This window comes from Pseudophryne corroboree, chromosome 7, assembly GCF_028390025.1.
Source record: "Pseudophryne corroboree isolate aPseCor3 chromosome 7, aPseCor3.hap2, whole genome shotgun sequence".
Lineage (NCBI taxonomy): Eukaryota > Metazoa > Chordata > Amphibia > Anura > Myobatrachidae > Pseudophryne > Pseudophryne corroboree.
Window position 1 is genome coordinate 107582171 of NC_086450.1, and position 18791 is coordinate 107600961.

Sequence of the window (18791 nt, forward strand, 5' to 3'; positions counted from 1 at the left end):
CACCGATGCTCATGCGGAAGGGACCATAACATCTTCAGAATATCAATATCTCCAGACAACACATCCCAGCATCCCTACTTTCTACATGCTCCCCAAGATACATAAGAATATGAGGCAACCACCAGGAAGACCAATCGTATCTGGGATAGGATCTTTAACCGAAAAAGCCAGCATCTTTGTCGATCTACATCTACGACACCACGTTCTGGGTCTCCCTTCCTTTGTCCAAGACACCACAGATGTTCTTCGCAAGATTCATGATGTTAAACTGGAAACAAACCAATACTTAGTCTCTTTGGACGTTGAGGCACTGTATACTTCAATTGATCATGACAGAGGACTTGAAGCCGTTAATTATTTTATGAACATGGAAGGCATGGAAAAATTCCATGTGTTCCTTGCCGACCTACTCCAGTTCATACTCAGTCACAATCTCTTCAACTTCAATAACAGATTTTTTTTACAGACCAGGGGCACCGCTATGGGGGCAGCTTGTGCCCCCACGTATGCGAATATCTTTTTAGGATGGTGGGAACGCGAATTTGTGTTCACGGACAGCAATGATGTTTTCACATCCAATATCATCATGTGGGTAAGGTACATCGATGATATTCTGATGATATGGGAAGGTGATGTACAGATGCTTCTCCTGTTTATAGAACATCTTAACAACAACAACCTCAATATTCGACTTACCCACCAAATCAGTCAGGATGAACTCCCATTTTTGGATGTACTGATCTATAAAGATGTAAACAAAATGCTCTCAACAAAACTATATAGAAAGGAGACATCCTCAAACACTCTGCTACACCAAACTAGCTCCCACTTTCCCCCAACAATTACAAACATACCCAAGGGGGAATATCTCCGTTTAAGAAGGAACTGCTCCAATGATCAAGACTTCGAGGATCAAAGCAAAGAACTCTCGAAGAGATTACGAGAAAGGGGATACAGTAACACTTCAATCAAGAAAGCCAGTAGAAACATCCAGAATATCCAGAGAGAACATCTTATCTTTGAAAAGAAACAAAAACCACAACAAGACAAGAATATCAGGTTTGTAGGGGGTTTCTGCCAAGAGTGGCGTCAGGTAAAACAAGCCATTCAAAAACACTGGGGAATTCTCCATTTGGATCCCACTTTATCTCAAAAACTTGGACCACAAGTATCCATGAGCTGGAGGAGATCGAGAAACTTGAAAGATAGACTGGTGTCCAGCCATTTCCAAACAACACGAGGCAAATTACAACCCACGATCGGCACACATCCATGTGGTCATTGTAAAGCCTGTCAATATATTCTTAAGACTGACAACATTCAGGACCGCTATGGCAAAGACATTAAAATCAGACATTTCATTAACTGCTCAACAGAAGGAGTGATTTATTGCATAGTATGCACATGTGGACAAAGATACGTTGGCATGACGACCAGAGCATTCAAGCAAAGAATTCTGGAACACGTTGGATCTATTCGCAATGCGACAAAAGATCTACAAAAAATGAAGCAAATCACCTCTGTAGCACGACATTTTGTCTCTAAACATGCAGGCCGGTGGAATGAACTTAAGGTCTGTGGACTTGAGCAAGTTAAACTGGGTATACGAGGAGGAGATTTGACCAATACCCTTTTACGGAAGGAATGTGAGTGGACTTTTAGACTAAACTCACTACATCCCCAAGGACTCAATGAAACCATTAATTATGGCGCCTTTCTTTCAACTTGACCATATTACCATTAAACCATATTACCATTAAATAATAACTAATAACTAGCCTAGTAGGGACCACACTATTACATATCACCATCTCTTTCTCTCATAGCCTCTTTTTATTTATCCTTCAGCCCCCCCCCCTTTTTTCCCCCCCGCCCCCCCCCCCCCTTTTTTTCATAAACCCCCCACCCCCTCCCCCCCTTCTCCTTTTTCACCCTCCCCTCTATTTTCCTCCCGTCCTCCCCCTTTCTATTTATACTTTTCACAATCTATTTTTACTATACAACCTGCACAATGCAGGGCACCCCATACCCCCTTTCCTCTCACACACCATTGCATTCAACACTATCATCTCTCACGCCATGTTTTTTTCCCTTCCAACACCTCATTAACATACTCACTCTTCTTCCCCATTAACCATATTTCCAACACCTCACTAACATACACACCCCTTTTTCCCCATTAACATCACAACAAACCCCCCCCCCTTTTCTTTCCCCCAACCCCCCCACAACCCCCACCCCACCACACCCCCCCCCCCCCCCACACCCCCAATCAGTTTTTTTAACACTATCTGTTTTTAACACTACCAATTTGCATTTGCCACATTAATTCTTATACACCCACTTTTTCCTCATACTCCTAGTTTACAATTATATTTATTCATATATATTCATATCTTTTACCATTATTAGTTATTATTACTTATTCATATATATATTTATTTAATTATTTGATTATCTATATTTTTTCATTTATCTATCTTATCCACACCTTAATACTCTTCTTTTTCCCGGCACATATGTGCTTAATTACACAACAATTTTTCCACAAATTTCAAATATACTATATTCAGAATTTCCCATCGCATATGTTGCAGGCCATCTATTCACTATTCATATTGATACATGCAGGACATTCCTTGAGCTTTCACTGCAGCTCTTTTCAAACAGCCAGACCCAGAGGTAATCATTGCTACAATTATTAAACTCTGTAGCCAATTACCAATTATCTCAGCAGACTTAAAAACCGGGTCTGCACCTTCAGTGTTCACACTACCCGTGAACAAGCTCGTTGTGAAACGTACGTAGGGGAGGTGGACGTGGTCACGGTGAGCGCGCTCACGTGACCAGCAGACCGGCAGGAGAGGAGACTGGGCAAGCCGCAGATCTTCACAGCTCGTTAACTCGAGCTGAACGCGGCACTGACAGCGGCACACAGCAGTACAGGAGACAGACGACAGACGGCTCTAAGTATCACTTATAGTTATATCCTGCACTTTCACGTCTCCCGCTCTCCTGCCACGCACTTATGTAATTTAAACAACAGGTGCACTGGTCCTCAAATTTTTTTCGGCAAATTATGCCAGTTATATAAGGTACATCTACAACATATGGAACAATCTGTTTCATAAGTGCTATCAATACACAGCTTATCTTTATTTGTACTTTTTTCTGTGTCAATTTTGGGCAGACACATTACAAAATAGCTACAAACTGTCATCCACTATAGCTGCAGCAATTGGAACATATATGTTGCCACTTATTTATTCCTGCATATTCAGCAGCATAATTCCTTTTTTTTCCCCACAGATATCTTAAATATGAGCACATGAATGATTGTATATACAATTGCCAATGAAGCACAAATTATATTCGGCATGCCATATTTTTGATTAATTTATTGTGGAGATTCAGTGGATACATGTTTAGTGGTTTATTTTGGCAACAAGATTGCCACACAGACAGCATGCGGCGTTTTAGGCTCTAAGGTTCCGTTTAGCCTAAGTGTGGGCAGGAGGGTTTGTGTCTTTTGTAATACATTCCCTATTTATTTATCTGCCAGTCTGTCTGTACAGCTGATAAAGATATTTTTGAATAATTTTCAGCCTTAATGACATTACATTACTTTCATTATTTAATGTTTTTTTGTTGGCGTGTCATCAGTACAACAAGGGTTTTCTTATACCCTACTACGTGTGAAAAATCCATTGGGGATTTATGTTGCATAGCACACACAATCAAAAGCAACATGCAGGCGGCTCAGTTTGGCAAAACCGACTGATCATATGATTTAAACCTTAGTATACCTATATATTTGGAATACAATTCGGTGCAATGATGGTCAAACATATGTCTCTTCTCTAAGAGGCTATCTGCCCATTTCAAGAACCAGGTCTGTGTTGTAGTTGATAGCTGCATACCAGCTGTTCAAACCGAAATCTACTACCACACCACACCGCGCATGCCCAATCTCGTCCGATCTTGGAAGCAATACGGTGTTGGGCCTGGTCAGTACTTAGGTGGTTGACCACTAAGGAATACCTGGTGTTGTAGGTTTTACTTGACGGCAATACTCAGATTATTGCACTAACCTAAAAAACAATACCTGGTGGGCACATTCCTTGATTTTGCCATATTTCATGCCGAACCTTTTTTTGCAATTTTTTGGCCTTATATATATACATGTTTTCACCTATATATTCACAGCGGTAATTCGAAACCAATGATTCACGTTTATTTAATTACATTTTAAACAACAAAACAGGGTGTACTCCGTATTTTACCCATAAATAATTAAAAGTCACGTTTTAAATACCTAATTTATCAAGTATTATCTAACTCTCCATTGTTTCCAAGAGTGAGTGCTCCCAACAAGGGTTTCTTTTTCTTTTTCTCTCTTCTCTTTATTGACATAGTTGTTCCAGAATCTTCTAAAAGGATTTTTTCTATTGTTTGTAGACCTTTTTTATGTGGGATGGTAGAGTACAAAGATTGTACATCGATGGTCAGCCATCTCATGTCCTCAGTCCATACAACTGTGCTAAGTTTTTGGAGGACGCTGGTGGAATCCCTCAGATGAGATTTTAACTGTAAAACATAGGGTTGCAGTTTTATGTCCAGATAATGAGACAGATTTGACGATAATGAGTTGATTCCAGCAACTATAGGCCTTCCAGGAGGAGTGGTTTTGTTCTTATGCACTTTAGGGATGTGATAAAAAGTGGGCATGGTCGGATACTTAATGTAGAGGAAATCAAATTCTTCCTTACATATTACTTCCTTTTTTAAGGCTCCTGATAGGAGTACTGATAATTTTTCTTGGTATAACTCCGTTGGGTTCTCTGATAATTCTACATATGTGATGTTATCAGAAAGTATTTTGGTGGCTTCATCTGTATATGCTTTTTTTGATTGTAAGACCACAGCTCCACCTTTGTCAGCTCCCTTTATTACTAAATCTTTGTCCTCTCTCAGAGTTTTCATAGCCTTTTTCTCTTGGGGGTTCAAATTGGCGCTGTATTTATTTTCCTTGATGTTTAACTTCCTGAAATCGCTTTTTACCGTGTCATAGAATACCTCTAAATGGCTACCCCTAGACTCTACCGGGTAGAATTTGGACGGCAAGGAAACCACTGGCTTTTTCCCACTTGCTGTTTGTGTCACTTGTGGGTTTTTTATGAAGTGTCTCTGAATAGTTAGTTTCTCTAACGTCCTAAATGGATGCTGGGGACTCCGTCAGGACCATGGGGTTTAGCGGCTGTTATGCACACCAGTGCCTGCAGGAAAGTACTGGTGTCAGAACTGTTATGCACTCCAGTGTCTGCAGGAATGTACTGGTGTTTGAACTGTTATGCAAAACAAATGGACTCACAGACAAACTGGGGAATATGACATAACGTACACAGAAGGTGATAGGGTAACAAAATACACACAAAGTGAACAGAGAAGCCCGGAGGCTAAGGAACTGGGTATCTCCCTTGTATTAGAACTGCTCAGATGGAAAAAGCAAGATGTTGTGTTTTAATACGTAGAGAACCCGAAATGCTGTTGCTAAGGGCAACAGCAAAACCCTAAAGGGTTACCAACGGGTGTGGCAGTAAACTCCTTGGTCAGAGATGGAATGATAGACACAAGGAGAGTCTCCACAATCCTGATTCTCACTTGCAGTGCACAGGTTTTAGCTTACTGCCACTAAACTGACCCCTGACACCTAGCACAGTGAGACAGGATTAGACAGGCAAGTCTTAGAATACAGCCGCAAACTTGCTAAGTTCACAGAGTAGTAACAGAACCCCAGCAAGCTAAACGACTGACTCCAGTCTTACTGCTAGGTCTGGATTGGCAGAGTGTAATACCAAATCCCCAGGCCTATTTGCAGTAAGCAACAAACAAATACAAAGCTACACAGTACTGGCTAACTTTCATGAACTGACTAACCAACAAAGATTCAGCAGCATCTGCTTACCCTTAAAAGAGGCCTTATAAAGCAGGTGCTGTCCACGCCCCACTCAGACCTCACAGACTGTGAGCACAAAAACCAGCACCGGATCCCCTGCCGTGCACAGAGCCTATAACCACTGCACAGCAAAAGACCCGAACCGGAGTATCAGCTGCGCTCAGGTTACTCCACTAGCACTTGTCTCCCGGTTGCCATGACGACGTGGCAGCACAGGGCAGGAGACCCTAACAGTACCCCCCCTCTGACGAGGGGTCAAAGAACCCCTACCACCGGGTTTATCGGGGAACTGCGAGAAGAAAGAGCGTATCAGTCTGGGGGCATGAAGATCACAACTGCGCACCCACGATCGCTCCTCCGGGCCATACCCCTTCCAGTGCACCAAAAATGACAGCCGACCCCGAACCACCTTGGAGTCAAGAATCCTTTCAACAACAAACTCCCTCTGGCCACGTATCAGAAGAGGGGAAGGTCTTCCACTGGAAGAAGGATTACTAATCGCCCGTTTTAAAAGGGAACAATGAAATGTTTTATTGATACCCAAAGAACGGGGCAGATCTAACTGAAATGCCACCGGATTGATAACCCTGGTGATCTTATAAGGGCCGATGAACCGGGGGCCTAACTTATGAGATGGCTGTCTCAACTTCAAATTCTTGGTAGACAACCAGACGAAGTCTCCTAATTTGAAGCTGCAGGGTCTTTTCCGCTTATCAAAAACCCTTTTGGTCACTAATGACACAGACACAAGGGCTTTCTTCACTTTCCGCCAAATACCTCTAAGGACCGAAACCACAGAGGAACCACCAGGCGTGGAGTCCAGGGGGTCAAAAGAATTGGCCTTAGGATGATGCCCATACACACAAAGGAAGGGAGAGATCCCTGTAGCAGAGTGAGCCACGTTGTTATAGGCAAACTCCGCCATGGACAGATGAGCAACCCAGTCAGTCTGACACTTGGAGACATAACACCTGAGGAACTGCTCCAAGGACTGGTTCACCCTTTCAGTCTGCCCATTAGACTGCGGATGGTAGCCTGACGACAAGCTGACAGAAATCTGGAGATCGGAACAAAATGCCCTCCAGAATTTGGCCACAAACTGGGATCCGCGGTCAGAGACCACATCAAGTGGCAACCCGTGGAGACGCACAACATGCAGCATAAATAATTCAGACAGGCGTCTGGCTGATGGCAGCCCAACCAGTGGAACGAAGTGCGCCATCTTCGAAAACCTGTCAACGACAACCCAGATGGCTGTCATCCCCGAGGATTTGGGCAAGTCCACCACAAAATCCATTGAAATGTGGGTCCATGGCTTAGATGGGATAGAGAGTGGATGTAATGGGCCAACAGGAACCCCTCTAAGAGTCTTATTTCAGGCACAGATGTCACATGCCCGAACCCACTGATCCACATCCTTAGCCACCGAGGGCCACCACACCGCCCTAGATAGCAACTCCCGAGTTCTGGCAATACCCGGGTGACCTGCCGACTTCTTGGCATGGAATTCCAGGAACACTCGCTGTCTTAACCTAGGAGGCACAAACAAAAGACCTACCGGAAGGTCTGGAGGAGCCTGCTCCTGTGCTCTAAGGACTAATGATAAGAGGTCCTGGGTAATGCCCACTTTAATACATGATGGGGAAACAATGGGCAACGGCTCCTCGGTGGTCTCCTGGATTGGAGCAAAACTCCGCGAGAGCGCATCAGCCTTGATGTTTTTTGACCCAGGGCGATATGTTATCAAAAAATTAAAGCGAGCAAAAAACAAAGCCCATCGTGCCTGCCTGGCATTGAGACGCTTCGCTGACTCTAAATATGCCAGATTCTTATGGTCAGTGAGAATTGAGACCACAAACTTAGCCCCCTCAAGCCAGTGTCTCCACTCCTCGAGTGCATCCTTAATAGCCAACAATTCCCGGTTACCCACGTCATAATTCATCTCGGCAGGCGAAAATTTACGGGAAAAGTAAGCACAGGGATGAAGGCGATTATCAGACACTCCCATCTGAGAAAGCACTGCCCCAATACCCATCTCAGAGGCATCCACCTCCACCACAAAAGGACGCTCTGGATCTGGGTGTCGCAGCACCTTGGCCGAAACAAATGCCCTTTTGAGACGGGCAAAAGCCGCTTTAGCCTCACAAGACCAGTGAGCAACATCCGCCCCTTTCTTAGTGAGTGCCACCAAGGGCGCCACTATAGACGAAAATCCAGCGATAAATCGTCTATAAAAATTCGCAAAGCCCAGGAAACGCTGAAGCGCCTTCAAACTAGTGGGCTGCACCCAATCAAGGACTGCCTGTACCTTGGAACCCTCCATTTGGAAACCTTCTGGGGAGATAATATATCCTAGAAATGCGATTTGCTGAACTTCAAATTCGCACTTCTCCAGCTTCGCCCCAAGCCGGTGGTCTCTGAGTTTCTGGAGGACTAAGCGTACATGCTTCCGATGTTCCTCCAGGGAATGGGAGAAGATTAGGATGTCATCTAAGTATACAACTAAGAATCTATCCAAATATTCCCTGAGCACATCATTCATGAAATCCTGGAAGACTGCCGGGGCATTACAGAGCCCAAAAGGCATCACCAAATATTCATAATGCCCTGAGTGGGTATTAAAGGCAGTCTTCCATTCATCCCCCTCTCTTATTCGGATTAGATTGTACGCACCGCGTAGGTCAATCTTAGAAAAAATGGTGGCAGTACGAAGCTGGTCAAACAAGACCGAAATGAGAGGCAGTGGGTATGAGTTTTTAATCGTGATACGGTTCAATTCCCTGAAGTCGATGCAGGGTCGCAACGAACCGTCCTTTTTACCCACGAAGAAGAACCCCGACCCAACTGGAGACTGTGAAGGTCTGATAAATCCCTTAGCCAAGTTCTCCTGAATGTACTCTGCCATAGCCTGAGTCTCAGGACGTGACAGGGAGTACAACCTGCTCTTGGGAAGCTTAGCATTTGGCAACAAATCAATGGCACAGTCATAGGGGCGATGGGGAGGTAGTACCTCTGCAACTTTTTTGGAGAACACGTCCGCAAAATCTGCATAACACCCTGGCAATCCTGGCAAACTTAGCTGCGAGAGCCTGACTGGAAGGCTCAAGCAACTCCTGAAACAATCAGTACCCCAACTAAGAATCTCCCCAGAGACCCAGTCAAATTGAGGATTGTGGGCCCTTAACCAGGGTAACCCCAACACCAATGGGGCAAAAGTACAGACAGTCACATAAAAGGACAATTTTTCAGAGTGTGTGGCTCCAATAAACAAAGAAATCTGGCTAGTGCAAGAGGTAATTTTACCTTGGGATAATGGTTCCCCGTTTAACCCACAAATCTCAATTTCCGATGCCAAGGGTACTAAGGGAACAGAGTGTTTCAGGGCGAATTGGCGGTCCATAAAAACCCCGTCGGCCCCACTGTCCACAAAGGCCTCAGTCTTGACAGTTTGACCGAGGATCTTCAAGGTCACCGGAATGATAAAAGTCTTCTTGGGAAATTCTGACTTCTGGCCTGACAGGATATTTCCCATCACCCTCAGGCCCTGAAGTTTTCCGGCTTTTCTGGGCATGATACTACCACATGACCTTTATTCCCACAGTACAAACACAACCCCTGCTGTCTCCTCCGCGTCTTCTCACGCGAGGAGAGGCGGGTAGCCCCAATCTGCATAGGCTCCTCAGAAAATTCCTCAGAGTCTGAGGTTCCCTTGGGAAGGAAGGAAATCTCAGTCTCCCTTTCAAGCCTACGCTCTCTCAGCCGTCTATCCACCCGGATGGATAACTGCATGAGCTGATCCAAGCTATCAGGCAAGGGATATTGTACCAGTTGGTCCTTTATCTGGTTAGAAAGACCTCTTCGGTACTGGTGTCTCAGGGCTGGGTCATTCCACTGGGTATCATGGGCCAACCTCCGAAACTCCGTACAGTAAACCTCAACTGGCCTTCGCCCTTGCTTAAGGATCGAAATCTGAGCCTCGGCTGAGGCCGTCTTGTCAGGGTCATCATACAACATGCCCAGTGCCGTAAAAAAAGCATCAACACTTTTAAGCGACGGACAGTCAGGCTGCAACCCATATGCCCAGACCTGTGGGTCTCCTTGTAGCAAGGAAATCACTATGCCCACCCGCTGAATCTCCGACCCAGAAGACTGAGGCCTAAGTCGGAAGTATAGCTTGCAGCTCTCCTTGAAACAAAAGAACTGCGAGCGATCTCCAGAAAAACGATCCGGGAGATTTACTTTCGGCTCCTTAACCCCTGCAGGTGCTGCTGCTGCGGGAGCTCCGCCAGCAGCCTGGGAGGTGTGCATTTTAATGGACAAATCATTAAATTGTCGAGTCAGGACCTGCACCTGATCGACCACCTGTTGCAACGTATTTTGAGGGGTATGCTCCATATTCCCACAAAATTTCAACAGGAGTATTAGGCTGCTGAATATGTTATGCACACCAGTGCCTGCAGGAAAGTACTGGTGTCAGAACTGTTATGCACTCCAGTGTCTGCAGGAATGTACTGGTGTTTGAACTGTTATGCAAAACAAATGGACTCACAGACAAACTGGGGAATATGACATAACGTACACAGAAGGTGATAGGGTAACAAAATACACACAAAGTGAACAGAGAAGCCCGGAGGCTAAGGAACTGGGTATCTCCCTTGTATTAGAACTGCTCAGATGGAAAAAGCAAGATGTTGTGTTTTAATACGTAGAGAACCCGAAATGCTGTTGCTAAGGGCAACAGCAAAACCCTAAAGGGTTACCAACGGGTGTGGCAGTAAACTCCTTGGTCAGAGATGGAATGATAGACACAAGGAGAGTCTCCACAATCCTGATTCTCACTTGCAGTGCACAGGTTTTAGCTTACTGCCACTAAACTGACCCCTGACACCTAGCACAGTGAGACAGGATTAGACAGGCAAGTCTTAGAATACAGCCGCAAACTTGCTAAGTTCACAGAGTAGTAACAGAACCCCAGCAAGCTAAACGACTGACTCCAGTCTTACTGCTAGGTCTGGATTGGCAGAGTGTAATACCAAATCCCCAGGCCTATTTGCAGTAAGCAACAAACAAATACAAAGCTACACAGTACTGGCTAACTTTCATGAACTGACTAACCAACAAAGATTCAGCAGCATCTGCTTACCCTTAAAAGAGGCCTTATAAAGCAGGTGCTGTCCACGCCCCACTCAGACCTCACAGACTGTGAGCACAAAAACCAGCACCGGATCCCCTGCCGTGCACAGAGCCTATAACCACTGCACAGCAAAAGACCCGAACCGGAGTATCAGCTGCGCTCAGGTTACTCCACTAGCACTTGTCTCCCGGTTGCCATGACGACGTGGCAGCACAGGGCAGGAGACCCTAACAGCGGCTCCGCAGGAGACAGGGCACAATAATAAAAGCTTTAGGATCAGGTGGTGTGCACTGGCTCCTCCCCCTATGACCCTCCTCCTAGCCTCAGTTAGATTTTTGTGCCCGGCCGAGAAGGGTGCAATCTAGGTGGCTCTCCTGAGCTGCTTAGAATAAAAGTTTAAGTTAGGTTTTTTATTTTCAGTGAGTCCTGCTGGCAACAGGCTCACTGCTACGAGGGACTTAGGGGAGAGAAGTAAACTCACCTGCGTGCAGGATGGATTTGCTTCTTAGGCTACTGGACACCATTAGCTCCAGAGGGAGTCGGAACACAGGTCTCACCCTGGGGTTCGTCCCGGAGCCGTGCCGCCGACCCCCCTTGCAGATGCCGAAGTTGAAGAGGTCCAGAGGTCCAGAAACAGGCGGCAGAAGACTTTCAGTCTTCATAAGGTAGCGCACAGCACTGCAGCTGTGCGCCATTGTTGTCAGCACACTTCATACCAGCGGTCACTGAGGGTGCAGGGCGCTGGGGGGGGGCGCCCTGGGCAGCAATGTATTATACCTTTTTTTATGGCTAAAATACATCACATATAGCCCTTGAGGCTATATGGATGTATTTAACCCCTGCCAGATCTCACAAACTCCGGGAGAAGAGCCCGCCGTTTTAGGGGGCGGGGCCTATTCTCCTCAGCACACGGCGCCATTTTCCTGCTCAGCTCTGCTGTGAGGAAGGCTCCCAGGCTCTCCCCTGCACTGCACTACAGAAACAGGGTTAAAACAGAGAGGGGGGGCACTTATTTGGCGATATGATTACATATGTGAAAATGCTATAAGGGAAAACACTTGTATAAGGGGTTGTCCCTGTATAATTATAGCGTTTTTGGTGTGTGCTGGCAAACTCTCCCTCTGTCTCCCCAAAGGGCTAGTGGGGTCCTGTCCTCTATCAGAGCATTCCCTGTGTGTGTGCTGTGTGTCGGTACGTGTGTGTCGACATGTAGGAGGACGATGTTGGTGAGGAGGCGGAGCAAATTGCCTGTATTGGTGATGTCACTCTCTAGGGAGTCGACACCGGAATGGATGGCTTATTTAGGAATTACGTGATAATGTCAACACGATGCAAGGTCGGTTGACGACATGAGACGGCCGGCAAACAAATTAGTACCTATCCAAGCGTCTCAGACACCGTCAGGGGCTTGTAAAAACGCCCATTTACCTCAGTTGGTCGACACAGACACAGACACGGACACTGACTTCAGTGTCGACGGTGAAGAAACAAACGTATTTTCCTTTAGGGCCACACGTTACATGTAAAGGGCAATGACGGAGGTGTTACATATTTCTGATACTACAAGTACCACAAATAAGGGTATTATGTAGGGTGGGAATAATCTACTTGTAGTTTTTCCTGAATCAGATAAATTAAAGTGTGTGATGATACGTGGGTTTCCTCCGATAGAAAATTATTGGAGGTATACCCTTTCCCGCCAGAAGTGAGGGCGAGTTGGGAAACACACCTTAGGGTGGATAAGGCGCTCACACGCTTATAAAAACAAGTGGCATTACCGTCTCCAGATACGGCCGCCCTCAAGGAGCCAGCTGATAGGAAGCTGAAAAATATCCTAAAAAGTATATACACACATACTGGTGTTATACTACGACCAGCAATCGCCTCAGCCTGGATGTGCAGCGCTGGGGGGGCTTGGTCGGATTTCCTGACTGAAAATATTGATACCCTTGACAGGAACAATATTTTATTGACTATAGAGCATTTTAAGGATGCATTTCTATATATGCGAGATGCGCAGAGGGATATTTGCATTCTGGCATCAAGAGTAGATGTGATGTACATATCTGCCAGACAGGTGATGCAGATTCCAGACGGCACATGGGAGTATTGCCGTATAAAGGGGCGGTCCATCGGACCTGGTGGCCATGGCAACAGCTGGAAAATCCACTTTTGTTACCCCAAGTCACATCTCAGCAGAAAAGGACACAGTCTTTTCAGTCTCAGTCCTTTCATACCCATAAAGGCAGGCGGGCAAAAGGCCAGTCATATCTGCCCAGGGTTAGAGGAAAGGGAAGAAGACTGCAGCAGGCAGCCCATTCCCAGGAACAGAAGTCCTCCACAGCTTCTGCCAAGTCCGCAGCATGACGCTGGGGCCATACAAGCGGACTCAGGTGCGGTGGGGGGTCATCTCAAGAGTTTCAGCACGCAGTGGGCTCACTCGCAAGTGGACTCCTGGATCCTACACGTAGTATCCCAGGTGTACATTGGAAATTCGAGACGTCTTCCCCTCACAAGTTCCTGAAGTCTGCTTTACCAACGTCTCCCTCCGACAGGGAGGCAGTATTGGGAAAAAATTCACAGGCTGTATTCCCAGCAGGTGATAATCAAAGTACCCCTCCTACAACAAGGGAAGGGGTATTATTCCACACTATATTGTGGTACTGAAGCCAAACGGCTCGGTGAGATCTAAAAGATTTGAACAATTACATACAAGGGTTCAAATCAAGATGGAGTCACTCAGAGCAGTGATAGCGAACCAGGACGATATGGTGTCACTGGATATCAGGGACGCTTACCTACATGTCCAAATTTTGCCCTTCTCACCAAGGGTATCTCAGGTTCGTGGTACAGAACTGTCACTATCAGTTCAGACGCTGCCGTTTGGATTGTCCACGGCACCCCGGGTCTTTACCATGGTAATGGCCGAAATGATGATTCTTCCTAAAAGAAATATGGATGCTTTCCTGATAAGGGCAAGGTCCAGAGAACAGTTGGCGGTCGGAGTAGCACTATCTCAAGTAGTTCTACGACAGCACGAGTGGATTCTAAATATTCCAAAATCGCAGCTTTTTCCGACGACACGTCTAATGTTCCTAGGAATGATTCTGGACACAGTCCAGAAAAGGATGTTTTCTCCCGGAGAAGAAGGCCAGGGAGTTATCCGAGCTAGTCAGGAACCTCCTAAAACCAGGAAAAGTATCAGTGCATCATTGCACAAGGGTCCTGTGAAAAATGGTGGTTTCTTACAAAGCGATCCCATTCGGTAGATTTCACGCAAGAACCTTTCAGTGGAATCTGCTGGGAAAATGGTCCGGATCGCATCTTCAGATGCATCAGCGGATAACCCTGTCTCCAAGGACAAGGGTGTTTTCTTCTGCGGTGGCTGCAGAGTGCTCATCTATGAAAGGGCCGCAGATTCGACATTCAGGACTGGGTCCTGGTGACCACGGATGCCAGCCTGAGTGGCTGGGGAGCAGTCACATAAGGAAAAAATTTCCAGGGAGTGTGATCAAGTCTGGAGACTTCTCTCCACATAAATATACTGGAGCTAAGGGCAATTTACAAGGCTCTAAGCTTAGCAAGACCTCTGCTTCAAGGTCAGCCGGTATTGATCCAGTGGGACAACATCACGGCAGTCGCCCACGTAAACAGACAGGGCGGCACATGAAGCAGGAGGGAAATGGCAGAAACTGCAAGGATTCTTCGCTGGGCGAAAAATCATGTGATAACACTCTCAGCAGTGTTAATTCCGGGAGTGGAAAACTGGGAAGCAGACTTCCTCAGCAGGCATAACCTCCACCCGGGAGAGTGGGGACTTTAGCGGGAAGTCTTCCACATGATTGTAAACCGTTGGGAAAAACCAAAGGTGGACATGATGGCGTCCCGCCTGAACAAAAAACTAGACAGATATTGCGCCAGGTCAAGGGACCCTCAGGCAATAGCGGTGGACGCTCTGGTAACACTGTGGGTGTACCAGTCAGGGTATGTGTTCCCTCCTATGCATCTCATACCAAAAGTACTGAGAATCATAAGAAGGAGATGAGTAAAAACGATACTCGTGGTTCCGGATGGGTCAAGAAGGACTTGGTACCCGGAACTTCAAGAGATGCTCACGGAAGAACCGTGACCTCTACCTTTAAGAGAGGACCTGCTCCAGCAGGGGCCTTGTCTGTTCCAAGACTTACCGCGGCTGCGTTTGACGGCATGGCAGTTGAACGCTGGATCCTGAAAGGGCATTCCAGATGAAGTCATCCCTACCCTGGTCGAAGCCAGGAAGGATGTATCCGCAAAACATTTTCACCGCATTTGGCGAAAATATGTTGCGTGGTGTGAGGCCAAGAAGGTCCCTACAGAGGAATTCCAACTGGGTCGTTTCCTACATTTCCTGAAAACAGGACTGTCTATGGGCCTAAAATTAGGGTCCATTAAGGTTCAAATTTCGACCCTGTCGAATTTCTTCCAGAAAGAACTGGCTTCAGTGCCTGAAGTTCAGACGTTTGTAAAAGGGGTACTGCATATACAGCCTCCTTTTGTGCCCCCAGTGGCACCTTGGGATCTCAATGTTGTTTTGAGTTTCCTAAAGTCACATTGGTTTGATCCACTCACCACTGCGGAATTAAAATATTTCACATGGAAGGTGAAGATTCTATTAGCCCTGGCTTCAGCCAGGCGTGTGTCAGAATGGGCGGCTTTATCATATAAAAGCCCTTACTTAATTTTTCATTCTGACAGGGCAGAATTGAGGACTCGTCCTCAATTTCTCCTTAAGGTGTTTTCTGTTTTTCACATGAACCAACCTATTGTGGTACCTGCGGCTACTAGGGACTTGGAGGACTCCAAGTTACTTGACATTGTCAGGGCCCTGAAAATATATGTTTCCAGGACGACTGGAGTCAGAAAATCTGACTCGCTGTTTAGCCTGTATGCACCCAACAAGATGGGTGTTCCTGCTTCTAAGCAGACGATTGCTCGCTGGATTTGTAGTACAATTCAGTTTGCACATTCTGTGGCAGGCTTGCCACAGCCAAAATCAGTAAAAGCCCATTCCACAAGGAAGTGGGCTCATCTTGGGCGGCTGCCCGAGGGGTCTCGGCTTTACAACTTTGCCGAGCTGCTACTTGGTCAGGGGCACACCCTGACTGAGGAGGACCTGGAGTTCCCTCATTCGGTGCTGCAGAGTCATCCGCACTCTCCCGCCCGTTTGGGAGCTTTGGTATAATCCCCATGGTCCTGACGGAGTCCCCAGCATCCACTTAGGACGTTAGAGAAAATAAGAATTTACTTACCGATAATTCTATTTCTCGTAGTCCGTAGTGGATGCTGGGCGCCCATCCCAAGTGCGGATTGTCTGCAATACTTGTACATAGTTATTGTTACAAAAATCGGGTTATTCTTGTTGTGAGCCATCTTTTCAGAGGCTCCTTCGTTGTTATCATACTGTTAACTGGGTTCAGATCACAGGTTGTACGGTGTGATTGGTGTGGCTGGTATGAGTCTTACCCGGGATTCAATATCCTTCCTTATTATGCACGCTCGTCCGGGCACAGTATCCTAACTGAGGCTTGGAGGAGGGTCATAGGGGGAGGAGCCAGTGCACACCACCTGATCCTAAAGCTTTTATTATTGTGCCCTGTCTCCTGCGGAGCCGCTAAACCCCATGGTCCTGACGGAGTCCCCAGCATCCATTACGGACTACGAGAAATAGAATTATCGGTAAGTAAATTCTTATTTTTCGTATATATTTATTTAGATCAATGAATAAGTCAAACTTATTGATATGGGTGTCTGGCGCAAATTTCAAGCCTTTCTTCAATAATGACTCCTCCGCTGTGGATAATTCTCTCGTTGTAGTATTGATGATTCCTGACGAGGTTTTTCTTGGTGAAATAGTGCCCGTCTTTTTTTGGGGCTTTTTTCTGCCCCCTCTGGTTCCTCGTTGTCTCCAACCAGACTTCTCTTTAAACCTTGTGGGGAGTTCATTCGGGTATGTAACAATTCTGTTTGTTGTAAATATGGGAGCCGAGGGCCCCTTCTTTCTTCTAAAAAATGTCTTGATGGATAAACTTCTGGAGTAGGTGATCTGGCACTTCTGTATCTTCCCCTGCCATATTGGTATTTCTCCTTAACGTCAGCTTGATACCTTCGTGGTCTGTTGTCATCTCTATACGAGGGAATTCTATTCCTATGTTGTTGTCTATATTGTCTTTTTGGGGATTGGTATATACTGTAATTGTATGGCCGACCTCGGTTTACATGATTGGCACGTGAATCTTCATAACGTGTAGGATAGTTCCGTGAATAATTCTCTTGCCGTGTGTTCCTATTACACCTATTACACCTAATACACCGGAAGTGAAGGCAATGGAACGCACGCCGGGACCGCAGTGGAACGCATAGACAATTAATGCGTCCACTACGGTTAAAAACAGATTTAACTTAAGCAAAACCCCAATTTGATAATAAAATAAGATTCTAATAAGTCACAGATTTACTGAATTAAACGGAAGGCTAAGTAGATTAATTGATTAAATTAGTTGGAAGTAGAGACACACAGGAAGTGAGTCATTAAGGCTAAGGGTATATAAACCCACCTGTTCAGCACTATGTTACACTGCTGTTCGGGAGAGCCTGTCACTATTCAAAGTAAGTTACAATGTTGCTTTTTGGATGTGGGATTTTGTATCAGACTATGTATTTCACTGACTTATTTACACTGGAAGGCTGGGCTGATACTTAGATGTTTGTTCATAATAACCATTATTTGTTATTATGTAACAATAGTGATTGAATATGGGAATCCTCTGTATGATTAAAGCCCAAACTATCACCTTGACTTTTCATACAATGAATGTAATGAAGAATTAAGTTCTGTTGTATAAAAACGATGTGAAACAAGTTACATATAAAACATGTTAGCTTTTGTTATATTTAGAAAAATACTATAAGTTATCACTAATTGTTTTATAGGCCGGATCATTATAAGTGTGTTTGTAGCTGATAGGGAATACAACAGCACAACCTCCCAGTTTGCACTTATATGAGGGTATGTATGATCAAGTTTTATGCCCCCTCCTTTCTGGAGTAATCTACCTCCTATCCTCATAGAGGAAAAAAATAAGAATTTACTTACCGATAATTCTATTTCTCGGAGTCCGTAGTGGATGCTGGGGTTCCTGAAAGGACCATGGGGAATAGCGGCTCCGCAGGAGACAGGGCACAAAAAAGTAAAGCTTTTACCAGATCAGGTGGTGTGCACTGGCTCCTCCCCCTATGACCCTCCTCCAGACTCCAGTTAGGTACTGTGCCCGGACGAGCGTACACAATAAGGGAGGCAATTTGAATCCCGGGTAAGACTCATACCAGCCACACCAATCACACCGTACAACTTGTGATCTAAACCCAGTTAACAGTATGATAACAGAAAGAGCCTCTTAAAGATGGCTCCTTAACAATATAACCCGAATTTGTTAACAATAACTATGTACAGTATTGCAGATAATCCGCACTTGGGATGGGCGCCCAGCATCCACTACGGACTCCGAGAAATAGAATTATCGGTAAGTAAATTCTTATTTTCTCTATCGTCCTAAGTGGATGCTGGGGTTCCTGAAAGGACCATGGGGATTATACCAAAGCTCCCAAACGGGCGGGAGAGTGCGGATGACTCTGCAGCACCGAATGAGAGAATTCCAAGTCCTC

The 18791-nt window shown here is 45.7% G+C and overlaps 1 protein-coding gene and 1 pseudogene across 8 annotated transcripts in view; one reads left to right on the plus strand and one right to left on the minus strand.

The window, feature by feature from the left end:
* Positions 1-18791, minus strand: part of GALNT13 (polypeptide N-acetylgalactosaminyltransferase 13) — a 770323-nt gene that overhangs the window by 62549 nt on the left and 688983 nt on the right. The gene's annotated exons all lie outside the window — the stretch shown is intronic.
* LOC134945948 (5S ribosomal RNA) lies at positions 3938-4056 on the plus strand (annotated as a pseudogene).